General features: G+C 43.8%; 1 protein-coding gene across 12 annotated transcripts in view; it reads left to right on the forward strand.

Annotated features, from left to right (window-relative positions):
* Positions 1-16,268: 16,268 nt before the first annotated feature.
* The window catches only part of LOC144479686 (uncharacterized), a 92,735-nt gene continuing 81,969 nt past the window's right edge, over positions 16,269-27,034 (forward strand). The window contains exons 1-2 of one of the 12 annotated variants that reach the window (XM_078198710.1): positions 16,391-16,669; positions 22,606-22,861. The gene's annotated coding sequence lies outside the window, so the exon portion shown is untranslated. Of the gene's footprint in view, positions 16,670-22,605; positions 22,862-27,034 lie in introns of those variants that run through there. The other 11 variants (XM_078198708.1, XM_078198707.1, XM_078198712.1 and 8 more) reach the window with 11 other exon arrangements.

Here is a 27,034-nt window from a genome sequence, read left to right on the forward strand (position 1 = left end):
TAAAGTCCAACAGGTTTATTTAGAATCACAAGCTTTTGGAGCCTCACCTGAGGAAGGGACAGCGCTTCGAAAGCTCGTGATTCCAAATAAACCTGTTGGACTTTAACCTGATGCTGTGAGACTTCTTACTATGTCCTGACGGACCAAGAGGATGTTTTGAAGCTTCAGGCTTGGAGACAATGTTGATTATCAGGTGGTACATTCACACTACTTTCTTTTATCCTCTTCCTCATTTGTCTATAAACTAGAGCACTTTCAGGCGATGCTACTCACAGGCCAACAGGCAATCTGTTCTAAACCCACTGTATCATCCTGTCATCATACTTTCACACTCCCAACTCCCAGAACAGCTATAATTGTGAAGTTGCATGATGTAATGGACTTATTGTCTATTGGTAATATTCTGTTAAGATCCTGATCCCTAATTATTGACAAGTATGGAATTGATGTATTTTTAAATATTTTAACCTACATACTTTAATTCAGCACCTTATTCAGAACTCAAACAAGCCACATCAAAGATTCCACAACTGACGGAATTTTTTCGAGATGCCTCCTCAGATTTATTCCTCCTGTCCCGTTTGTAGTTACTCCGACCATTGTCATTGTATGCCGTGCTTCTTTTATTAGAAGCTACCATTTTACTTATGGTGATGAATGGAAACCAACTTTGAAAGTCGGCCTTACGTTTACAATTCTTCGTGGTTTATGTTCATAGCGATTTTATGTGGCAGGTGGGGAGGGGTGGAGAGTGGCAGCTATCATTATCAATGCTTCAGTCTCTCAACGAGAGAAGTAAGTATGATGAAGAAAGAGAAACCTCTGATCAGGGAGTGGGCCAGGTATCATCAACAATTTAAGAATTGAAGAACATAACCTGGGCTGCTTCTGGTATATCCGGCCTTTTGGCTAAGATCAAGTGTATGGACGGCAGCCCATGGTCGGCCGCACTTGGTCGAGGTCATTAGGTTACGCTGAGGCTTCATATGTTTCATATGAAGCAATTTTTAAAAGCGGCATCTCGGCCTTTTGGCTAAGATGCAAATGAGCTCAAGTCTTGGAGGAGGAACCTCCCCCTTCTCCAATCAGCTTGGCTCATGTAGATCAGGCCCAGGACAGGGTGGTTTGGTCGCTCGCCCTGTCTTGTCAGCCTGGATCTGAAATGTCTCAACTTGTTGAGACTCTGAATTGGATTTGATTTGATTGAATTGGAAAAGTACTTAAAAAAAAATCAGACTGGAATTATTGTTAATCATAGAATCCCTACAGTGCAGAAGGAGGCCATTCAGCCCCTCGGGTCTGCACCGATCACAATCCCACTCGGACCCTATCCCCATAACCACCCATTGCAAACCCAACACTCACCCCAGTGCCCCATTACAAACCCCAGTATTGGTATTTAATGTTCAACAACATTCAACTAAGTTAGAAATATTTTTGGATAATGGTTTGGAATATGAGCAGGCTTTATCTACATTTTGACATGTAGAGAAAAAGAAAAAGGAAAATAAAGAAAAATAAAAGCCAAAAGTGTTCCAGGAAGAAAGGCAGTGAAAGATCATTTTAACATATTTAAAGCAGCATGGTCAAATCAGTATTTTAAACCCAGTCAATCTGCTACCATCTGAAAATGTTTATAGTTGAATCAAAAACTTCACCAGAAAGCATAGTAATGCTCTGACCTCTGTCAAATGCATGCTGTAACAATGTGATATTAATGCTGGATGATATGGGCTGCACAGTGACACAGTGGTTAGCACTGCTGCCTCACAGCGCCAGGGACTCGGATTTGATTCCCAGCTTGGGTCACTGTCTGTGTGGAGTTTGCACATTCTCCCCGTGTCTGCGTGGGTTTCCTCTGGGTGTTCCGGTTTCCTCCCACAGTCCAAAGATGTGTGTGTTCGGTAGATTGGCCATGCTAAATTGCCCCTTAGTGTCCCAAGATGTGCGGGTTAGGTTGATTGGCTAAGCTAAATTGCCCCTTAGTGTCAGAGGGATTAGCAGGGTAAATATGTGGGGTTATAGGGACAGAGTCTGGGAGGGATTGTTGTTGGTGCAGACTCGATGGGCTGACCAGCCTTCTTCGGCCTGTAAGGATTTTATGATACTTTGGTGATAATTGTGCTATTGATGAAATTAAATAAATGTGCTTGTTAATAATAATCATTTGAGTTTTGCGTCATACCCTTGAAGTTTTCTAAGGACAGTAAGAGTTATTAGCAGGACTGCATGATATTCACTCTAAACAGGATACAGTCTTTTCTTTAAAGTTAATTGGCTTATACTAGATAACATTGAAGCCAAATCGTAAATGGTGATCCAATTCTTCCGACACTGAGGATTGCATGTTGTGCAGCCATGTTGGCTAATATTTGGGTCCGGGGCAATCTGAGCCACTCCACAATCCCACTGAGGCTCTGTCTCTGTAACCCCATCTATTTACTCTACTAGTCCCCCTGACACTAAGGGGCAATTTAGCATGGTCCATGAATCTAACCAGCACGTCTTTCGGACTGTGGGAGGAAACTGGAGCACCCAGAGGAAACTCACGCAGACACGGAGAGAACGTGCAGACTCCCCAGTCACTGAATATTTTTAAGGCTGTGTTAGAAAGATTCTTGACTAACGAAGGAGTCAGGGCCAAGCGGGAACACGCTATGATCTTATTGAATGATGGAGTAGGCTCGAGAGGGCGAATGGCGAAGGTAGTATGTTGGTATCATGCTTCCCCAGGGCACTTGGGCACTGCATATAAGCAGCATCACCGGAGTAGGAGAAGCAACCAGTCTCAGATAAAGGCGACATATTGCGGATTCTGGAATCTGAAACAGAAACAGAAAATGCTGGAAAATCTCAACAGCTCTGACAGCATCTGTGGAGAGAGAATAGAGCCAACATTTCTGACGAGGGCTCATCCACACTCAAACATTGGCTCTATTCGCTCTCCACAGATGCTGTCAGACTTGCTGAGATTTTCTGTTTTTGCAACTAGTCTGAGACTGGGTAATAAAATGGACTATCCACAAAAAAGGTTGAAACAAAACTACAGGCAGTGCATTTTGTGAAGGGACATGGGCAACATATGGGTGGCATGATAAGACTCCATTCCTGGCATTCTCACACATGGTTGCTACCATTCATAAATATTTCCTCGCGTGGAAATGAGGCTGATTGTAAACATGTTCTATGTTGCCTGGTATGTGATGCACGATTAATTCACTCGGGAGGCTGGATCGTACCCGGGAAATAAAGGCTTTTATTAACAATAAGACTGGAGCATACTGCTTAACAATACAATCCCAGACTAAAGGGTCACTAGGAAGTGCAGTGACCTTTATACTCCTATAGGAAGGCGGAGCCAACCGGAGTGTACCACAGAACAATACCAACAGATGGAACACCCTAACCCTAACCCCAACAGTAACAAGAGTAACATATGTACAAGTACCCATAGTGATAACCATCTATGGTTCAGTACCCATAGTGGTAACCATCTATGGTTCACCACATTCACCCCTCCTTTAAAAACAAAGGCCGGTGGGGCAAAAAAACAGTACGAACTGTCCATATATTCACAAGTTCAGTCGTATCGGAGGGCCGCACCGTCTCTGCAACCACCTCAACACTGGCGGTAGCGCCGGTTCTGGTGACCGTGATGACCCTCTCTCCAAGGCGGTGTCCAGTGACTCCTCCAGTTCCTCACGGACGGGTGGACCACGAGGTGGCGACAATCTCCTGGACTCAGGCAATCCCCGAGGTGGCGACAATCTCCTGGACTCAGGCAAGGTGTACACGGGAGTAAGAGGACAGTAGTGGGAACCTGTGTATGGAGTCAGTAGAGATAGGCGAGGTGATGAACGAATACTTTTCTTCAGGGTTCACCAAGGAGAGGGGCCATGTTTTTGAGGAAGAGAAGGTGTTACAGGCTAATAGGCTGGAGGAAATAGATGTTCGGAGGGAGGATGTCCTGGCAGTTTTGAATAAACTGAAGGTCGATAAGTCCCCTGGGCCTGATTAAATGTATCTTAGGATTCTTTGGGAGGCAAGGGATGAGATTGCAGAGCCTTTGGCTTTGATCTTTGGGTCCTCGCTTTCCACGGGGATAGTGCCAGAGGACTGGAGAATGGCGAATGTTGTTCCTCTGTTTAAGAAAGGGAATAGAAATGACCCTGGTAATTATAGACCGGTTAGTCTTACTTCGGTGGTTGGTAAATTGATGGAAAAGGTTCTTAGGGATGGGATTTACGACCATTTAGAAACCATAGAAACCTTACAGTGCAGAAGGAGGCCATTCGGCCCATCGAGTCTGCACCGACCACAATCCCACCCAGGCCCTACCCCCACATATTTTACCCGCTAATCCCTCTAACCTACGCATCCCAGGATTCTAAGGGGCATTTAGAAAGATGCGGATTAATCCGGGATAGTCAGCACGGATTCGTGAAGGGCAAGTCGTGCCTCACAAATTTGATTGAATTTTTTGAGGAAGTAACTAAGTGCGTTGATGAAGGTAGGGCAGTTGATGTCATATACATGGATTTTAGTAAGGCGTTTGATAAGGTCCCCCATGGTCGGCTTAAGAAAGTGAGGAGGTGTGGGATAGAGGGAAAGTTGGCCGATTGGATAGGTAACTGGCTGTCTGATCGAAGACAGAGGGTGGTGTTGGATGGAAAATTTTCGGATTGGAGGCAGGTTGCTAGCGGAGTGCCACAGGGATCAGTGCTTGGTCCTCTGCTCTTTGTGATTTTTATTAATGACTTAGAGGAGGGGGCTGAAGGGTGGATCAGTAAATTTGCTGATGACACCACGATTGGTGGAGTAGTGGATGAGGTGGAGGGCTGTTGTAGGCTGCAAAGAGACATAGATAGGATGCAAAGCTGGGCTGAAAAATGGCAAATGGTGTTTAACCCTGATAAATGTGAGGTGATTCATTTTGGTAGGACTAATTTAAATGTGGAGTACAGGGTCAAAGGTAGGGTTCTGAAGACTGTGGAGGAACAGAGAGATCTTGGGGTTCATATCCACAGATCTCTAAAGGTTGCCACTCAAGTGGATAGAGCTGTGAAGAAGGCCTATAGTGTGTTAGCTTTTATTAACAGGGGGTTGGAGTTTAAGAGCCGTGGGGTTATGCTGCAACTGTACAGGACCTTGGTGAGACCACATTTGGAATATTGTGTGCAGTTCTGGTCACCTCACTATAAGAAGGATGTGGAAGCGCTGGAAAGAGTGCAGAGGAGATTTACCAGGATGCTGCCTAGTTTGGAGGGTAGGTCTTATGAGGAAAGGTTGAGGGAGCTAGGGCTGTTCTCTCTGGAGCGGAGGAGGCTGAGGGGAGACTTAATAGAGGTTTATAAAATGATGAAGGGGATAGATAGAATGAACGTTCAAAGACTACTTCCTCGGGTGGATGTAGCTATTACAAGGGGGCATAACTATAGGGTTCGTGGTGGGAGATACAGGAAGGATATCAGAGGTAGGTTCTTTACGCAGAGAGTGGTTGGGGTGTGGAATGGACTGCCTGCAGTGATAGTGGAGTCAGACACTTTAGGAACATTGAAGCGGTTATTGGATAGGCACATGGAGCACACCAGGATGATAGGGAGTGGGATAGCTTGATCGTGGTTTCAGATAAAGCTCGGCACAACATCGTGGGCCGAAGGGCCTGTTCTGTGCTGCACTGTTCTATGTTCTATGTTAGCCATATGAAGGGAGTGGGAATGGAGGGATACAAAAGAATGGTCTAGTTTGGACCAGGGAGCGGCACGGGCTTGGAGGGCCGAAGGGCCTGTTCCTGTGCTGTATTGTTCTTTCTTTGTTCACTATCCATAGCTCCAGACTACACCAGAAAGGGATACTGCCAAAGCAACTCGGACTCCTCGGAAGTCTGGTTGGTTCAGTTAACTGGATGACGGGTGTGGATCAGATTGGTGCCAACAACATGGGGTTCAATCCCTGTTGTGGCTGGGATGGATTTGGGGAGGCAATGGCCTAGTGGTATTATCGCTAGACTATTAATCCAGAAACTCAGCTGATGTTCTGGGGACGCAGATTCGAATCCCGCCATGGCAGATGGTGGAATTTGAATTCAATAAAAAACATCGGAATTAAGAATCTACTGATGACCATGAAACCATTGTTGATTGTCAGAAAAACCCATCTGGTTCACTAATGTCCTTTAGGGAAGAAAATCTGCCATCCTTACTTGGTCTGGCCTGTACGTGACTCCAGAGCCACAGCTATGTGGTTGACTCTCAACTGCCCTCTGAAATAGCCTAGCAAACCACTCAGTTCAAGGATGACTAGTGTTGGGTAATAAATGCTGGCCAACCAGTGACACCCATGTTCCACGAATGAATAAAAAGAAAAACTGGGACCTGCCTCATTGCCCTACCCATGGTGGGATTGTGGCAGTGTTGGTTGGACTTGCCTTCAGGCAGAGATCTCAAGATAAAGAACCAGTGCCACTCAGTAACAAGATAGTTAGAAAAGGTGGCAATTAACTCCAGTCTTTTGGAGCGCACACCATTACGTGTTGAAATTTATTCCTCTTAAGGCCGTTCCTAATGTACCTCCAACTCCACTTGATCATCACATCATCAATCACCAGGTAATCAGTGACATTGGAACTCATTTACATTTGAAAGATGAACAGGCTCTCTCCAACACCCGGCATGTGTTAGCTCAATAACTCCCAGCCTATTTTAAGTGCAGAAAAGATAGATGAGGATGGTTCCAAGGATGAGGAGCTTCAGTTATGAGGATCAATTGAAGAAGTTGGAACTGTTTTCCTTGGAGGAAAGAAGGTTGGGAGGAGATTTGATAGAGTATTCAAAATCATGGGGAGTCTGGACAGTTTAAGGAGAAGTTGTTTCCACTCGTGAAAGGATCAAGAACAAGAGGACACAAATTTAGAATAATTGGCAAAAGAAGCAAAAGGGATATGAGAGAAAAGCATTTCACACAGCGAGTGGCTAAAGCCTGGAATGCGCTGCTTGAGAGTGTAGTGGAGATAGGTTCCATCGAGGCATTCAAAAGGAAATTAGACTTATCAGAAAAGGAAGAATGTGCAGGGTTACTTGAAGGAAGTGAGAGAATGACACTACGTGAATTGGAGAGCCGATGCAGACACGATGGGCTGAATGGCCTCCTCCTGCACTTTAACAATTCTATGATTCTGTGAACCTATTTAAGGACATGGTTCCATTTATTATTCTCCGAGTCTTTCCAACAGAAGTGCAACCTGCAATGGGACAGTTTTGCATCAGAGCAATGGGTGAACCATTTAGACTGGCGGCTAATTTTCCTCTTACACCATGGCTTGTGGTAATTCAGTCTCTTTGTGCTTCTAGAAGCAAACTCTCCCAGTGTACCACAGACCAGATTGTTGTGAGTGACTCAGGCCAATGCCTTTGTATTGCTTTGTCAGGACCATTAAACATGGGGAATTTTCAGCTGACTCAGTGAGTTCTGCTCGTGGATTCTTGCCCTCTCATATCCCACCAGAGTGGGCAGCATCCATGTGATTGCTGGGAGGGGGCCGGTTCACAAAGGAGGGGGTCACAGCCTAGATGGGTCCTGTTTCCATTTGGTATCTCTGCTATAGCTAAGTTGGTGGTCACAATCAGAATGTTGTGTGTCCAAGATCCACTCCAGTGAACTGAGCACAATAAACAGGCTGGTACTCGCGGTGCGGTGCTAAGGGACTATTAGAGGTGTTGTCTATTGAATGAGACGCTAAACTGAGGCCCCTGTCTCCCTGCTCAGGTAGACCCATGGCACCCGGTAAAACAGCATTAAAACAGTTTATCCCATTGGCCGCTGTGCTTCCTATATTATAACTGTGTTACATTTCAGAAGCATTTAATTGGCTGTACAGAAATTTTCAATTTCTTAAGATTTGATTTGATTTATTATTGCCATATGTATTAGTGTACAGTGAAAAGTATTGTTTCTTGCGCACTACACAAAGCATACCATTCATAGAGAAGGAAAGGAGAGAGTGCAGAATGTAATGTTTCAGTCATAGCTAGGGTGTCGAGAAAGATCAACTTAATATGAGGTAGGTCCATTCAAAAGTCTGATGCCAGCAGGGAAGAATGGTGGCACAGTGGTTAGTACTGCTGCCTCACAGCACCAGGGACCCAGGTTCAATTCCGGCCTTGGGTCACTGTCTGTGTGGAGTTTGCACGTTCTCCCCGTGTCTGTGTGAGTTTCCTCCAGGTGCTCCAGGTTAGGTTGATTGGCGATGCTAAATTGAATCGAGTGTCAGGGGGATGAGGAGGGTAAATATATGAGGTTATGGGGATAGGGCCTGGGTGGGAGTGTGGTTGGTGCAGACACGATGGGCCGAATGGCCTCCTTCTGCACTATAGGGATTCTATGATTCTAAGAAGCTGTTCTTGAGTTGGTTGCTGTGTGACCTCAGACTTTTGTATCTTTTTCCCGATGGAAGAAGGTGGAAGAGAGAATGTCCAGCATGCATGGGGTCCTTGATTATGCTGGCTGCTTTTCCAAGGCAGCGGGAAGTGTAGACAGAAGTGGTGAAAGGTGTTATATAAATACAAGTCTTTTCGCCCATGCCCAATTTTATCTGACTTGGTCTCAGTCATCCCAAGTCCTGAATGAGATCAGTGAGCTGAGGGTGAGGGTGGAATCGTTTAAGACTTACCTGGATAGTCACATGAGCAGCCTGGGAATGGAGGGATACAAACGATTGGTCTAGTTGGACCAAGGAGCGGCACAGGCTTGGAGGGCCGAAGGGCCTGTTTCCTGTGCTGTACTGTTCTTTGTTCTTTGAATGTAAGATTAAACTTGGGGGCTTCCTACGTGTCTCAGGATTTCACCGACTTGGATGCCTTTCCTGACCTTTTTTCAAAGAGGCCTTTGACATCTACCACCTCAATTTTCACCACTCTAAGTTTTGTGAAAGGGGCAGAGTGTCACATAGGAGGGGACAACAAAAGCTTTGCAAATGCTGATTTGTCACTTTGAGTGAATGTGAGATGTCATCTGCCTTTTGATTCAGGTGAACTGAGAACCTGGATTGCTTCTGGCCCGGTTGATTCCAAATCAAATCACAACTGATTAATATTTAACCTGAGGGCCTAGAACCATTGTGTGGAGTTTGGAATCTGACCTCTGTTCCACATAGATAAACGTTAAAGCTTCTGCCCTGACTCTTTCTGTTCAGTGGCCTTCTTCTCCAGAGCTGATTTTATTTTCCTCGTCTCTCCCTCTTCCCCCTGTCCGGGTTTGCTGACCATTTCTAATTCCTCCTGTCAGGGGACGCTTGGCTGAGTTGAAAAATGTCAACACTTTGGTTGCTGTTAATCCTAACGGCCGTCTCCTTTTCAACTTCTGCAAAAGGTGAGTCCATGACCATGCTCCTGCTTTCTTGGTGTCTTTTAGTTTTTTATGTGTCTCATTTGAGTTCACAATTATTTGTACTTCTGCAGCATTTATTCTGGGGGTGTTTATTATCTCATTTTGTATCCTTTACCTGTCTTCAACAATGAATGAGGCAAGTTGCGGAAACAAAAATCAGTTCATTTAAGACCAACAGTTGGCTGGTTGTGCCGAGTATTTCACTCTTTGTTCTCCTGCAGTTTGGAGAGATACTCATCGGGTGCTGAAGCTAGAGATGGATGAAACCAATAAATCCAACATGAAATTCAAGGGAAACCTCTTCACTCGAGAGAGTGGTGGGAACTCATGATCATCAGGAGTAGTTGAGGTGGATAGAATAGATGAATTTCAGGAGAAGCTGATGAGTGCATGAGGTTGGAAGGAATGACAGGTTATGCTGATTGGCTGAGTTGAAATGGGATTGGAGGAAGCTCAGGTGGACCAGATGAGCTGTAGAGTCTGTTTCCGTGCTGTAATGTAATATGGAATTCAAGACGACTTACGCAGGAAGAAGAACCTTCAGTTTGGATTCTTTCCATCTTAAAATCTTTCTCTTCTGATTTGAAGCTTTATTCATTAAGAAGTAGGAGCCAATGGGAACATTAAAAAGTTGTTTGGTCCACACAAAGAATAGCAATGCACCACAAGTTGCAGACAATTAAAATTGGGCAGGATATTCCTATCCAGGCATTTAACATGGTAACCAAACTGAAAACCTAGCGTAAGACAGCTGAGCAATTCAGTTTATCCATGTTCCGTTTCAAATGTATCTCCTCTTGAAAGTTATTATTGAATCTGCCTCCGATGCCCTTTCAAACAGTGCATTCCAGATATCACAACTGGCAATGTTAAATCAAATCACACCACTGGTTCTTTCATTTACCCTGTTTGAGAATTTTGGAAAGGATTGGAAGAATGTAGTGCTCTGCTGAAGTTACAGCCTGCACCATAGCAGCAGACTCCTTGTTTAGTTATCATCATAGATCATAGAATCCCTACAGTGTGGAAGGAGGCCATTCAGCCCATCGAGTCAGCACCGACCACAATCCCACCCAGGCCCCTATCCCCGTAACCCCACATGTTTATTCTGCTAATCCCCCTGACACTAGGGTCAATTTAGCATGGTCAATCAATCTAACCCGCACGTCTTTGGAGGAAACTGGAGCACCCGGAGGAAATCCACGCAGATACAGGGAGAACGTGCAAACTCCACACAGACAGTCACCCAAGCCAGGAATCAAACCCGGGTCCCTGTTGCTGTGAGGCAGCAGTGCTAACCACTGTGCTACCGTTCTATGGAAAAAAAGGTTGAATCCATTTGGGTGGAAATTAGAAATAGTAAGGAGAAAAAGTCACTGATAGGCATAGTCTATAGGCCACCAAATAATAACATCATGGTGGGGCGAGAAATAAACAAAGAAATAACTGATGCAAGTAAAAATGATACAGCAATTATCATGGGGGATTTTAATCTACATATCAATTGGTCAAACCAGGTTGGTCAAGGCAGCCTTGAGGAGGAGTTATAGAATGTATCCGCGATGGTTTCCTTGAACAGTGTGTAATGGAACCTACGAGGAAGCAAGCTATCCTAGATCTAGTCCTGTGTAATGAGACAGGAATAATTAATGATCTTACAGTTCGGGATCCTCTTAGAAGAAGCGATCACAGTATGGTTGAATTTAAAATACAGATGGAACGTAAGAAGGTAAAATCCAATACAAGTCTTGTGCTTAAACAAAGGCGACTACAAAGGGATGAGGGAGGCGTTGGCTAAGGTCGACTGGGAGCAAAAACCTTATGGTGGGACAATTGAGGAACAGTGGAGGACTTTCAAAGCGATTTTTCACAGTGCTCAGCAAAAGTATATACCAGTGATGAGGAAGGACTGTAGAAAAAGAGATAATCAGCCATGGGTAGCTCAGGAAATAAAGGAGGGTATCAAATTGAAAGAAAATGCATACAAAGTGGCAAAGATTAGTGGGAAACTAGAGGATTGGGAAATCTTTAAAGGTCAACAGAAAGCCACGAAAAAAGCTATAAAGAAAAGTAAGATGGATTATGAGAGCAAACTAGCTCAGAATATAAAAACAGATAGCAAAAGTTTCTACAAATATATAAAACAAAAAAGAGTGGCTAAAATAAACATTGGTCCTTTAGAGGACGAGAAGGGGGATGTAATAACTGGAAATGAGAAAATGGCTGAGGCATTGAACAGGTATTTTGTGTCAGTCTTCACAGTGGAAGACACAAGTAACATGCCAAAAATTGATGAAGGAAGGCTATGGCAGGTGAAGACCTAGAAACTATCATTATCACGAAAGAGGTAGTAGAACCATAGAACCATAGAAAATTACAGCTCAGAAACAGGCCTTTTGGCCCTTCTTGTCTGTGCCGAACCATTTTATGCCTAGTCCCACTGACCTGCACTTGGACCATATCTCTCCACACCCCTCTCATCCATGAACCCGTCCAAGTTTTTCTTAAATGTTAAAAGTGACCCCGCATTTACTACTTTATCCGGCAGCTCATTCCACACTCCCACCACTCTCTGCGTGAAGAAGCCCCCCCCTAATATTCCCTTTAAACTTTTCTCCTTTCACCCTTAACCCATGCCCTCTGGTTTTTTTTCTCCCCTAGCCTCAGCGGAAAAAGCCTGCTTGCATTCACCCTATATTCAAGAAAGGGAACAGGGACAGCCCGGGAAATTACCGACCGGTGAGTCTAACCTCAGTGGTTGGTAAGTTGATGGAGAGGATCCTGAGAGACAGGATTTATGATCATCTAGAGAAGTTTAGTATGATCAAAAGTAGTCAGCACGGCTTTGTCAAGGGCAGGTCGTGCCTTACGAGCCTGGTTGAGTTCTTTGAAAATGTGACCAAACACATTGACGAAGGAAGAGCGGTGGATGTGGTCTATATGGACTTCAGCAAGGCGTTCGATAAGGTCCCCCATGCAAGACTTCTTGAGAAAGTGAGAGGGCATGGGATCCAAGGGGCTGTTGCCTTGTGGATCCAGAACTGGCTTGCCTGCAGAAGGCAGAGAGTGGCTGTGGAGGGGTCTTTCTCTGCATGGAGGTCAGTGACCAGTGGAGTGCCCCAGGGATCTGTTCTGGGACCCTTGCTGTTTGTCATTTTCATAAATGACCTGGATGAGGAAGTGGAGGGATGGGTTGGTAAGTTTGCTGACGACACCAAGGTAGGTGGTGTTGTGGATAGTTTGGAGGGATGTCAGAAGTTGCAGCGAGACATAGATAGAATGCAAGACTGGGCGGAGAAGTGGCAGATGGACTTCAACCCGGATAAGTGTGTGGTGATCCATTTTGGCAGATCCAATGGGATGAAGCAGCAGTATAATATGAAGGGTACCATTCTTAGCAGTGTAGAGGATCAGAAGGACCTTGGGGTCCGGGTCCATAGGACTCTTAAATCGGCCTCGCAGGTGGAGGATGCGGTCAAGAAGGCGTACGGCGTACTAGCCTTCATTAATCGAGGGATTGAGTTTAGGAGTCGGGAGATAATGCTGCAGCTTTATAGGACCCTGGTTAGACCCCACTTGGAGTACTGCGCGCAGTTCTGGTCACCTCATTACAGGAAAGATGTTGAAGCCATTGAAAGGGTGCAGAGGAGATTTACAAGGATGTTGCCTGGATTGGGGGGCATGCCTTATGAGGATAGGTTGAGGGAGCTTGGCCTCTTCTCCCTGGAGAGACGAAGGATGAGAGGTGACCTGATAGAGGTTTACAAGATGTTGAGAGGTCTGGATAGGGTAGACTCTCAGAGGCTATTTCCAAGGGCTGAAATGGTTGCTACGAGAGGACACAGGTTTAAGGTGCTGGGGGGTAGGTACAGAGGAGATATCAGGGGTAAGTTTTTCACTCAGAGGGTGGTGGGTGAGTGGAATCGGCTGACGTCGGTGGTGGTGGAGGCAAACTCGTTGGGGTCTTTTAAGAGACTTCTGGATGAGTACATGGGATTTAATGGGATTGAGGGCTATAGATAGGCCTAGAGGTAGGGATATGATCAGCGCAACTTGTGGGCCGAAGGGCCTGTTTGTGCTGTGGCTTTCTATGTTCTATGTTCTATCTATACCCATCAAAATCTTATACACCTCTATCAAATCTCCCCTCAATCTTCTACGCTCCAGGGAATAAAGTCCCAACCTATTCAATCTCTCTCTGTAACTCAGCTTCTCAAGTCCCGGCAACATCCTTGTGAACCTTCTCTGCACTCTTTCAATCTTATTTACATCCTTCCTGTAACTAGGTGACCAAAACTGTACACAATACTCCAAACTCAGCCTCACCAATGCCTTATATAACCTTACCATAACACTCCAACTTTTACACTCGATACTCCGATTTATAAAGGCCAATGTACCAAAGGCACTCTTTACGACCCTATCCACCTGTGACGTCACTTTTAGGGAATTCTGTACCTGTATTCCCAGATCCCTCTGTTCAACTGCACTCTTCAGAGTCCTACCATTTACCCTGTACGTTCTTCTTTGGTAGTGTTGGGCAAGCTAATGGGCTAAAGGTAGACAAGTCTCCTGGTCCTGATAGAATGCATTCCAGGGTACTAAAAGAGATGGCGGAGGAAATAGCAAATGCACTAGCGGTAATTTACCAAAATTCGCTGGACTCTGAGGTGGTTCCCACAGATTGGAAAACAGCAAATGTGACGCCACTGTTTAAAAAAGGAGGTAGACAAAAGGCGGGTAACTATAGGCCGGTTAGCTTAACCTCTGTAGTAGGGAAAATGCTTGAATCTATCAACAAGGAAGAAATAGCGAGACATCTGGATATAAATTGTCTCATTGGTAAGACGCAGCATGGGTTCATGAAGTTTAAAATAAGGGGGAGCAGATTTAGGACTGAGTTGAGGAGGAACTTCTTCACACAAAGGTTCATGTTTGACTAATTTGGTAGAATTCTTTGAGAACATTACATACGCAGCGGACAATGGTGAACCTGTGGATGTGGTGTATCTGGATTTCCAGAAGGCATTTGACAAGGTGCCGCACCTAAGACTGTTGCATAAGATAAAGGTGCACGGTGTTACGGGTAATGTATTAGATAGAGGATTGGTTAACTAACAGAAAGCAAAGAGTGGGGGTAAATGGGTTTTTCTGGTTGGTGATCAGTGACTAGTGGTGTGTCTCAGGGATCAGTGTTGGGACCGCAATTGTTTACAATTTACATGGATGATTGGAGTTGGGAACCAAGGGTAGTGTGTCAAAATTCGCAGATGGCACAAAGATGAGTGGCAGAGCAAAGTGTGCAGAGGACGCTGAAAGTCTGCAAAGGGATATAGATAGTCCAGTGAATGGGCGAAGGTCTGGCAGATGCAGTACAATGTTGGTAAATGTGAGGTCATCCATTTTGGTAGGAATAACAACAAAATGGACTATTATTTAAATTGTAAAAAATTGCAGCATGCTGTTGTGCAGAGGGACCTGGGTGTCCTTGTGCAGGAATCTCAAGGAGTTGGTTTGCAGGTGCAGCAGGTAATTAAGAAGGAAAATGGAATTTTGTCCTTTATTGCTCGAGGGATGGAGTTTAAAAACAGCGAGGTTATGTTGCAGCTGTATAAGGTGCTGGTGAGGCCACACCAGGAGTACTGTGTCCAGTTTTGGTCTCCTTACTTGAGAAAGGATATACTGGCACTGGAGGGGGTGCAGAGGAGATTCACTAGGTTGATTCCAGAGTTGAGAGGGTTGGCTTATGAGGAGAAACTGAGTAGACTGGGGCTATACTCATTGGACTGGGGCTATACTCATTGGAATTCAGAAGAATGAGGGGCGATCTTATAGAAACATATAAGATTATGAGGGAAATAGATAAGATCGAAGCAGGGAAGTTGTTTCCACTGGTGGGTGGAACTAGGGGGCATGGCCTCAAAATAAGGGGGAGCAGATTTAGGACTGAGTTGAGGAGGAACTTCTTCACACAAAGGTTTATAAAATGATGAAGGGGATAGATAGAGTGAACGTTCAAAGACTATTTCCTCGGGTGGATGGAGCTATTACAAGGGGGCATAACTATAGGGTTCGTGGTGGGAGATACAGGAAGGATATCAGAGGTAGGTTTCTTTACGCAGAGTGGTTGGGCTGTGGAATGGACTGCCTGCAGTGATAGTGGAGTCAGACACTTTAGGAACATTTAAGCGGTTATTGGATAGGCACATGGAGCACACCAGGATGATAGGGAGTAGGATAGCTTGATCTTGGTTTCAGATAAGGCTCGGCACAACATCGTGGGCCGAAGGGCCTGTTCTGTGCTGTACTGTTCTATGTTCTATGTCTGACCAAGGTCGTACATAGCTGCAACATTATCCCCGGACTCCTAAACTCAATCCCTCGATTGATGAAGGCCAGTACACCAAATGCCTTCTTAACCACAGCCTCAACCTGCACAGCTGCTTTGAGCGTCTTATGAACTCAGACCCCAAGATCCTTCTGATCTTCCACTCTGCCAAGAGTCCGACCATGAATATTATATTCCACCATCCTATTTGACCTGCCAAAATAAACCACCTCACACTTATAAGATTGCCAAAATGAACCACCTCACAGATTTTCCAGCACTTTCTCTCATATTCCAGCAGCCGCAGTATTTGACCATTTCTTCTTATTTTGGCCCTTTAAGAACAGTTTTTTGCGGGATTGGGAGTCTGGATTTTGCGGGCATCGACAATCGAAACCACCCGTCAGTCCAGCTTCAGCCATGAACGTGTTGGACGCCCCGATTGGGGGGGGGGGGGAAGGGTTCGAGCGGTCACGTGCCTCCTCCCGCGCCGCCTGCGGCCGTTTGGTGACGTGATTTGAAAATTGGGAGGCGGGGGGGACGGCTTGCGACCCCTGACCCGGAAGTCGCCCAGGCCCCGCCCACCCGCCCAGGCCCATTTTCTGCTCCTCGGAACTTGTTGGTTGCGCCAACGACTGTCGGGGAGAGAGAGGGTGTGAGTGTGTGGAGAGAGTGAGGGATTGCGGGTGGATCACGATGCAAGGAATGGACCAAGTTAAACTCTAGGAGGCCGTTTGGAGGAAAGATTCGGACTTTGTTGTCCCTTCGCAACTTGGTTTTTGGGGAAAGAAATAAGTTTTTTTGTGCTGGGGGTGTGGCACGGCTTGGAGAGGGGAAGCAGAAGGACAAATAAACCCTTCGCACGCCTGGAGGTGTCGAGTTTGTGCTGGGAGAGCAGGGGGAAAAGATGCGTTCCTGCCGCCTCCCATTCATCTTTCTTCAGTGATTGTTGAGCAAGTGGGTGATCCTTCACTTACCTGGATTTGTGGGTGGGAGGTGCTGTTTATTGTGCTCATATTACAGAAATATATAGATAAGTGTGTGAGTCTATATCGTGTGTGTATATGTGCATGAAAAAATAATCTGTACCCACTGACTGCTTTTTAAACTGGCCATCTGAAGCTACAAGAATATAGCACTGGATTACTGTGAGATAAAATTGTAGGCCATAATCTGCACCCACTGACTGCTTTTCACACCCCTCAGAAACAAGAATACAGCGCTAGATTATTGTGAAAGAAAATGGTAGGCCGGTTGGGTATTAAAGGACATTAGGCCCTTTTAAAATCTTGGCCGTGGGGCTATTTGAGTGGCTGGTCAGAAGTAAGCTATCATTTCCAGTGGGTGGTGTAAACTTCTGATTAGTTGTTGCCTGAATCTTAAACAAGTTGCTTCTAGCCTCCTGTCGCTATTTCAAGTTGTGTGTTCCCTCTTTTTTTTAAAACTTGGGTCAAGTTTGTTTTCTGGAGCAAATGTGAAATTGTTTCATCATTTTTACCTCTCTTGAGTAACTTAATCTCTGGAGTTAACTTGCAAAAGCTTGCTGCCACTGATCAGGAAACTAGATGTGTTTCCTGTGAAAATCATTATAAACATTTCTTAACAAAGAAAGCTGACTGGCAGCAATTTTAAAGGAGATACTTTGTTAATAAAGCAATTTTTAAAAACAAAATTCAGTCCCTATCGGACTGCTCATCAGGGAATTGCCTGTGTGTCCTGGAGCAGCCCTGTGGTATCAGATGCAACTTTAAGAATGTTCTAAGAGCTTCTGTAAAACTTTCTGACCCTGAGAATCTATACTATGGGAATTCTCATGTGGTAATCTGTGACATGGTGGATTCTGATCCCTCATCAGTCTGACATTGTACACATTTTCTCCAGGACATGTAGGCCAGTAAAGAGGCCTGGCAAGAACAATTGCATTTAAAAAGTTTAATGTGGTAGAATATCTCAAGGCATAAGTGGGAGGCTACGAGAAAATCTCACGTATCATACAAATTTACAGCTCAGAAGGATGCTGTTCAGCCCATGAGAAAACCACAAAGGAACTATCAGACGAATCCCCCTTTCCAACTCTTGTTCCACAGGTTTATAGCATTTCAAGTGAATGTCCAAGTGCTTATCCCCTCAGCTTCCTGAGGCTATCTAGTCTTTCCTCTTTGCTAAATATCTTCAGTCCTGGCAAAATTCTCAAACCTTCATACTTGTAGTACAAAAACAGTTCTCTGTAATGCTGTGACTAGAACTGCATGCAATACTCTGAGGCCTAAATCGTGTTTTTACGGTTGTAGTATAATTTCCCGACTCTAATGTTTGTGCCTTGGCTAATGAAGGGAAGGATCCCCAATTTCTTGAGCTTATCTACCCACCCTGCTACCTTTGGGGGTCTGTGGGCATACACTGAGCTTCCTTTGTTCCTTTACACCTCCAGGTACCCTAAATGTTCAACTCTTTAGATATCAAAGTAGTCTGTGCCTGCATGCAGCAAGGTTTGTACAACATTTGGACTTGGGCTGGTGACAAGTAACATGCCAACAATTGCCAGGCAATGGTCATCTCCTTCCTTAGTATTCAACAACCTTATCATTGCTGAATTTTACCAGCCAATCTTCTATCCATGCCAGGATCTTACCCTTAACACCATGGGCTCTTAACTTATTTAACAGTCTCCTATGCGGCACCTTGTCAAAGGCCGCCTTTGCACAGATGTGCAAAGAATTTCTTAAACTAAGTGAGGTTAGAACTGGTGGAGCGCCACTGGAAATGGAATGGAGTTTATGATGGGGACCACAGACAGTGGAGGAAATTGTGGCCCTCCTTGGGCTGGATGTTAGAGAAGCAATCTTGAGTACACAGAAGCAGAGGTGGGGTTAAGGAAAATGATGGTGAGGCTATACTTTGTAGATAAATGGTGACGTATGTAGGGGAGTTTTGACTTCCAGTAGTTCCCACTGAAAGCATTGGACAGTGAATTTCATTTGTTAACATCTAAGCTTAAAAATATGGTGAAGGTGGTCCCACTGGAAAATAAACTGCTGTCTAATTTGGCTTTTTCAAAGATTTTCTTGTGCTTCAAAGTTGTGTTTAAAAAGCAATACATTTTCAGGAAAGGTAAGGACAGCTGGCGCGGATGCTGTACGAGTAAATAGTGATGCCTTTGGAATGTGATTGTCTTTCCCAGATGTGGGAGCGTTTTACATGGAAGTTCAAAGGGTAACTGAGTAATTATGAACAGGAACAATTGTATTAAAAGTAACAATGACTGGCAGCATGATTAATCCTGGCCTTGATGATTTGACATGAGAGAGAGTGGAATCAGTCAAGGTTTTCTGATTCTGATATTGCTGTAAAGGATATATGAATTGGGATACGGGCTAGGCTATTTAAAACATGGATGAGGAGAAACTTCTTCATTCAGAGGGTGGTGGAACAGTGGAATTCTGTATCACCAGGCTGTGGAGACCAAGTCACTATGTTTAGGAAGGAAATAAATTTCTGCATTCTAAAGTCATTAAGGGGCATGGAGAGAGCATGGGAGTGTGTTCGAGGATCAGCCATGAACATATTGATCACCACTTAGGCTCACATGACAGTGGCAAGTTGGCTGAGGCAGCAAGAGTACCTTGAGCCCATGGATCTATATCCCAAAGCGTCAGTGCCCTATGAAGATGGGGCATTTTTTTGCAGAGTACTTCATCTCAGTTAGTTTGTCCCATTCCACACATTCAACGTAAAAGCAATTAACTTGCAGCCAATCCTGTTCCTCTCTACAATCATGATGTGGAGATGCTGGCGTTGGACTGGGGTGGGCACAGTAAGAAGTGTCTCAACACCAGGTTAAAGTCTAACAGGTTTATTTGGTAGCACGAGCTTCCGGAGTGCTGCCCCTTCACTCGCCTGATGAAGGGGCAGCGCTCCGAAAGCTCGTGCTACCAAATAAACCTGTTGGGGATCTACAATCGGGCAGCAATCTGTACAGCTTGTCCTTGAGATCCTGTGGAAAAGGGAGATGGTAGATCCTGTTATATTATTCCCCAAGCAAACTGCTGATCATTTGGCAGAATTCCGCTTTGCCAGAAGGTTTGAACAAGCATCAAAGTGTAGCCTGGCTGGGGTGATCTAGTCTCTTGTGAACACTCAGTATCTCAGTGCCACCACACGTTGTCCTCAAGGTGCTGAATAAGGAACAGGCCGTTCTGCATCTCCCCAGTTCTGCTTCTGGAAAAAATGCATTGGTTTTTGTCCAAGTTGATTACGAGCAGTTCCCGTAATACTGCATTTTGTGCTGTATAAGACTGTTCTTTGGTATGCACACAAGACAAACATCAACTGTTCTGTTGCAAGGCCATTAACTCAGCGAAAGTCACTTTTCAGCCTGCCGGAAACATGCTGCTTTTCCAGGGCATTGGCGATATCCGTGACAAATGTTGCAAACTGGCACATTCGAAGGCCCAGACTAGATGCTGAGTGAGTGGCTTAATGGAGGAAAATTACAGCCATGTACCTTGCCATTATGCTTCCAACTCCTCAGTTTACTAATGCAAAACTCCCTTGGTTATACGTCATTCATCCCGGCTTGAGTCACTGTCTGTGTGGAGTTTGCATATTCTCCCTGTGTCTGCGTGGGTTTCCTCCGGGTGCTCCCGTTTCCTCCCACAGTCCAAAGATGTGCAGCTTAGGTGGATTGGCCATGCTAAATTGTCCCTCAGTGTCAGAGGGGTTAGCTAGGATAAATGCAAGGGGTTAAGGGGATAGGGCCTGGGTGGGATTATGGTCGGTGCAGACTCTGGTCTGAATGGCCTCCTTCTGCACTGTAGGATTCTATGATTAAAATACTTGATGTAACTACATTAAGTGGGGTGAGGCACCCTAGAATGCCATGTATTGTTTTTAACCTAAACAATTTGTTTTTAACTGCTTGAATTTTACTGTAAAGTTTCTTTTACGAAAGCATATTTTGGAGGAAAAACATAAAAGCAATACTGGAAGAGGATTATTTGAACAGTGAGTTCTACCTGCTGTTCATCAGTAGCCCTAGACTAGTTGATTTTGTTGTTTGGTGTGGAAAATTTGGCCTTTTTCTGGTTGTATCTTATCCACTTGCAGTTTCAAAAATTGGCTTGCTGTTCTACGGACATGTTTTTCAAGATTGTTAGGATGAAACCAATGTTCTCTTCAGCCAATAGAAAAATCCTGCTTGCAGAGTATGCCAACCAATGTGAAGCTCGCTTAGTTTTTCCAACGTAAGAATTAGGAGCAGGAGTAGGCCATCTGGTCCCTTGAGCCTGCTTCGCCATTCAATAAGACCATGGCTGATCTTTTTGTGAACTCAGCTCCACTTACCCGCCTGCTCACCGTAACCCTTAATTCCTTTACTGTTCAAAAATTTATCTATCCTTGCCTTAAAAACATTCAATGAGGTAGCCTCAACTGCTTCACTGGGCAGGGAATTCCACAGATTCACAACCCTTTGCGTGAAGAAGTTCCTCAACTCAGTCCTAAATCTGCTCCCCCTTATTTTGAGGCCATGCCCCCTAGTTCTGGATTTCACCTGCCAGTGGTAACAACTTCCCTGCTTCTATCTTATCGATTCCCTTCATAATCTTATACATTTCTATAAGATCTCCCCATATTCTTCTGAATTCCAATGCGTGTAGCCCCAGTCTACTCAGTCTCTCCTCATAAGCCAACCCTCTCAACTCCGGAATCAGCCTAGTGAGTCTCCACTGTACCCCCTCCAGTGCCAGTATATCCTTTCTTAAGTAAGGAGACCAAAACTATACATAGTATTCTAAGTGTGGCCTTACCAGCACCTTATACAGCTGCAACATAACCTCACTCTTTTAAACTCCATCCCTCTAGCAGTGAAGGACAAAATTCCATTTGCCGCCTTAATTACGTGCTGCACCTGCAAACCAACTTTTTGTGATTCATGCACAAGGACACCCAGGTCCCTCTGCACAGCAGCATACTGAAATTTTTTACCATTTAAATAATAGTCCATTTTGCTGTTATTCCTATCAAAATGGATGACCTCACATTTACCAACATTGTACTCCATCTGCCAGACCCTTGCCCACTCACTTAGACTATCTATATCCCTTTGCAGATTTTCAGTGTCCTCTGCACACTTTGCTCTGCCACTCATCTTGGTGTCATTTGCAAATTTTGACACACTACACTTGGTCCCCAACTCCAAATCATCTATGTAAATCGTAAACAATTGCGGTCTCAACACTAACCCTTGAGGCACACCTAGCCACTGATCGCCAACTGGAAAAACACCCATTTACCCCCACTCTTTGCTTTCTGTTAGTTAGCCAATCCTCTATCCATGCTAGTACATTACCCATAACACCGTGCACCTTCATCTTATGCAGCAGCCTTTGGTGTGGTGCCTTGTCAAATGCCTTCTGGAAATCCAGACACCCCACATCCACAGGTTCCCCATTGTTCAATGCGCATGTAATGTTCTCAAGGAATTCCACCAAATTAGTCAAACATTATCTGCCCTTCATGAACCCATGCTGCGTCTTCCCAATGGGACAATTTATATTCAGAGTCCCGCTATTTCTTCCTTGATAGATTCAAGCATTTTACCTACTACAGAAGTTAAGCTAACCAGCCTATAGTTACCCGCCTTTTGTCTACCTTTTTAAAACAGTGGCATCACATTTGCTGTTCTCCAATCTGCGGGAACCATCTCCGAGTCCAGCAAATTTTGGTAAATTACCACAGTGAATTTGGTATTTCCCCCACCATCTCGATTAGATATATTTCACTTAAACTGTTAGGCTGTATATAGAGAACTATAGTGGTATATTTATTTGATGTAATGATGCTAGAAGATTTAATGGTGATTTTATGTCTAGCATTTTTTAATTCATTCGCAGGATGTGGGCATGACCAGCAAAGCCAGCATTTATTGCCCACTCAAATTTCCCCTGATGAGGTTACAAGTCTTTCTTGAATGCTGCAATCCCTGTATTGCATATACTCCATCAGTGCTAATGAGGAATGAGATTTGAGTTTGACCCAGTGACGATGATCGATCGCCAACATATTTCCAAGTCAGGACAGTGAATGACTTAAAGGAGAACTTGGAAGTGGTGGTGTTTTCATGAGGCTGTTAATTTTTCCATCTAAGTGGTAAGTGTTGCTGGTTTGGGAGGTGCTGATGAAGAAGCCTTGGCAAGTTGCTGGGGTGCGTCTTGCAGATTGTGACTACAGTATGTTTCAGGTCATCGGGGTGCCAATCAAATTGCTGCATGTTTTGGATGGTGTCAAGTTTCTTGAGTGTTGTTGGAGCTGCATTCATCCAGAAATTGGAGGGTATTTCATCACATTTCTTTCTTGTGCTTTGTAGACAGTGGACAGGCTTTTGGGAGTCAGAAGATTAATTACTCACCGCTGAATTCCCAACCTTTGACTTGTTCTTCTGGCCATGATATTTATGTTAAATTCCTGCCCATGCTACTTAGTTTCTGGTAAATGATGAACCCAGGATGTTGATGGGACATTGAACAATGGTAATGCCATTAAATATCAAGCGGAGGTTACTGAATACTTGGAGATGTGTGGCGTGAATGTTATTTGCCACTTTTCAGTCCAAGCCTGAATGGTGTCCAGGTCTTGTTGAATCTGTATAGACTTTATTTTCTTAGAAATTTCGAACACCCTCACTTCTGAGCTTAAGATGAGGGAAAGTCATTGAAGCAGTTCCGACAGCATTTTCCTGGGATGAGTTGATTGAGCTCCAACTATCAAGATGCCAAACAGCAGAAAGTTCCCACCCTGATCCCTGTTGACTTAAGTTTTACTCGGGCTCCTTGGTGCTCACATCCACTTCACAATAGCATTAAACTTTTTTTTGTCCATATTTGGACCAAGGTTCTAATGTAGCTCGGAGCTGAATAATCTGGCAAGATCTAAACTGGGCATTAGTATGCAGGTTATGATGGGTAAGTATAGCTTGGTAGCTCTATCGAGAGTCTTGTCTGTCATTTTGGTGCCACAGAGGTTAGCACTGCTGCCTCAGCGCCAGGGACCCAGGATCGATTCCCAGTTTGGGTCACTGTCTGTGTGGAGTTTGCACATTCTCCCCATGTCTGTGTGGGTTTCCTCCGGGTACTCTGGTTTCTCCCAAAGTCCAAAGATGTGCGGGTTAGGTGGTTTGGCCATGCTAAATTCTCCCTTCGTGTCGGGGGACTAGCTTGGGTAAATACATGGGGTCATGGGGACAGGGCCTGGGTGGGATTGTGGTCGGTGCAGACTCTATGGGCCAAATTGCTTCCTTCTGCACTGTAAGATCCTATGATTGAAAATAGACTAAAGGAGCCGCAATTGGCAGGACTGGATTTGTCCTAATCGTACATAGTAACACACAACGTTAAGGAACTGCCGCTAAAAAAGCTGCAGGTGCGTAAATCTGTTTTTACAAGATTTAGTTGCTGATTTTTTTAATGTGGTTTCCCATTTTTGAACCCCTACCACAGCATGACCGCATCCACTAAACTGAGCTTACAGCTGTATTAGTCTGCTTGTTTTTTTTTAATTTAGCAAATGCGAATATTCTTCCATTTGAATTTTCTGTTCAGATCTTTACTCTTTTTTTCACTTTCCTCCCTTTGCCCCCCAATTATGCCATTCTGTGTGCCTGAATCTGGCAGGCAATCCAAATGAAACCAAACCCAGTGTAATCCTCATCTGATGTCAATGCACATACTTTAGTCAAAAGCCTTTATGGACTGGGTTCTGGTGGAATGTATATATTGACTCTTTAGGCAAAATCACCAACAACCTGATATTTGTTTACTTAAGCATGTGATAAATGTCATTTAGTCCTGTCAACCACTGTACATTATTGAGTGCTAATTAGCAGTTCAGCCATTCGGAACCCAATATTTTAGATTTTTAAAAGTCCAATTGCAGCCTGTCTGAATTTCAAGTGAATTAGAAGAAACTTTCAGGATGGATGTGTAACTTTCTGAATTTCTGATTCTTTTTCATTTTCCAATTATTGTGGATCATAAAACTGCATATGGAGATGATAGTACAGTATACTAGCTGTAGTCTGTCTTCGAGAGAGTAGCTTAAAGGGGAATATTTGTAAAATAAAATGGTATCTTCTGGCTGGTGGGGAGGAGTAAAATGCTGGGTATGCAAGTTAGTCAATATGTGCAGAAGTCAAGGTCAGGTTATAATGTCAGGTTTGTGCACAGTACTGAATCTATTTCCACACTCTCTGCAGAATCTGAACAATGACTTTCAGTTAGTCTTGCATTGTTTTGAAAGGTTCTAGTGAAGTAAATAAAGAGAAAATGTGTGGACTTGAAGGATTGGTAACCAAAGAGCACAAATTTAAGGTATTTGTTAAAGAAATTCAGTGGGAAAATTAGATTTTTTAACTATAATTTGAAATGCACTACCTGGTAGAAGGAAATTCATGATACTTTTCAAAAATTAGATATGTACCTAAGAAATGACGGTTATGAGAAAGTAGTAGATGAATGGAATAGCTCCTTGGTACAGACATGATGGATATGGGGAACAGGTAGGGAGGTGGATTTGAGACAGGGAGAGATCAGCCATGATCTGATTGAATGGTGAAGCAGGCTCGAAGGGCTGAATTTGCCTATTCTCCTAATTCCTATGATGGATAGAATGTTTTTTTCTGTACTATGTGATACTATAATCCCTTACCCTATCATCTTGGGAGATAACAGACCATTTGAGACCATATCTACTATTGTATAAGTGATGCTCTATCCCCAGTCAAATAAATTTCCAATCACTACTCTGCTCCTGCACTTTTTCAGTTACATTTTCTACAGGCTGTGGCCTTCTCCCATGACTGCCTACCCTGAGGTCGTTGCAATTAGATTAATTATTAGAAAACTTTTTAATGTGGATAATTCCCTCAAAGGATCCTTGCATTGAAATTATGTCTTCCCACCTTCCACAGGATGGATGCATCACTGTTCCTAAAACCTTCTGTCCATTAAATAAAATTGCAATCTGTACCAAAACTAATGACAATTCTAATGTTAACATATGATTTGAACACCCAAAACCTAATTTATTGCTTTTGAGTTATCTCCTGTAGTGGAATAAATATTATTTATTAATTTTAATCTACAAGGGGTTGTTGGCAGATTGGGATGAGAATTGTTGGTACATGAATTTATAATACATTCAATGCAGCAGTTTTTTCAACAATGTATATGTCTCGTTTTACAAGTTTTCAGGTTAGTCATTATTGCTACAGAATTATTTTGAACGTTTTTTTAAAAAAAAATCTGGATCATGATCGTTACTTGATTTATTGGAAAGCTCGTGCTTTGTACTGTGTTTTACCTTGATTTGAATTTAATGGAAAACTAAATATATAATTTCACTTGTATTGAGTGCGTTGCTTGTAGCTTCTGTTGAAGATAATGGGTCTAGGTTATTCTGTCAAGTGTGATTCATGATCATTTATGAACTTTCAATTTGTTTGCTTTAGACTTCATTACTTTTGTTGTACTCTTGCGGTTTCAAACCAAACTTTGAATATAGGACAATGACAAATGAAATTTTAAGTTGCCATTCCTTTTATTTGGCTGAAATGAAATTGTATTGTTCAAGAATCCATAGATGTAGTTAGGTATAGAATAAAGATATTTCAATGATCCATTCTAATGTAATGTCAATTACAAATTTATTTTCATAGAATCCGTACAGTGCAGAAGGAGGCCATTCGGCCCATCGAGTCTGCACCGACAACAATCCCACCCACTCCCTATCCCCGTAATCCCCCACTAATCCCTCTAACCTACGCGTCCCGAGACACTAAGGGGCAATTTACCATGGCCAATCTACCTAACCTGCACATCTTTGGAGTGTTTTTGCAAAAGAATGGTGTAAAGTTTTTACTGTCAAATTTCACTGTTTTACAAAATATTCTTCATGCCAGTGTTTCAGATCACAATCCTTTTATATTTGTATAAATACATACAGTATACATTTTCTTAGATTGCTATGAACCAAAATTTTGCTTACTGCCTGTTATCAAACAAGAGTGAGGGACATATATTAGGGTAGATGGTAAACAACCTTTTCCTTTGGAGGGGTCAATAACCAGGAGGCACAGATTTACGGTAAGGGGCAGGAGATTGAGGGGATTTGAGGAAAAGCTCTTTCACCCAGAGGGTGATGGGAATCTGGAACTCAATATCTGAAAGGGTGTCAGAGGCAGGAACCCAAGAAGCATTTAGATGAACACTTAAGTGCCATAGCATACAAGGCTGCAGACCAAGTGGTGGAAAATGGGATTAGAATAAA

Source organism: Mustelus asterias, chromosome 26 (genome assembly GCF_964213995.1).
Source record: "Mustelus asterias chromosome 26, sMusAst1.hap1.1, whole genome shotgun sequence".
NCBI classification, from domain to species: domain Eukaryota; kingdom Metazoa; phylum Chordata; class Chondrichthyes; order Carcharhiniformes; family Triakidae; genus Mustelus; species Mustelus asterias.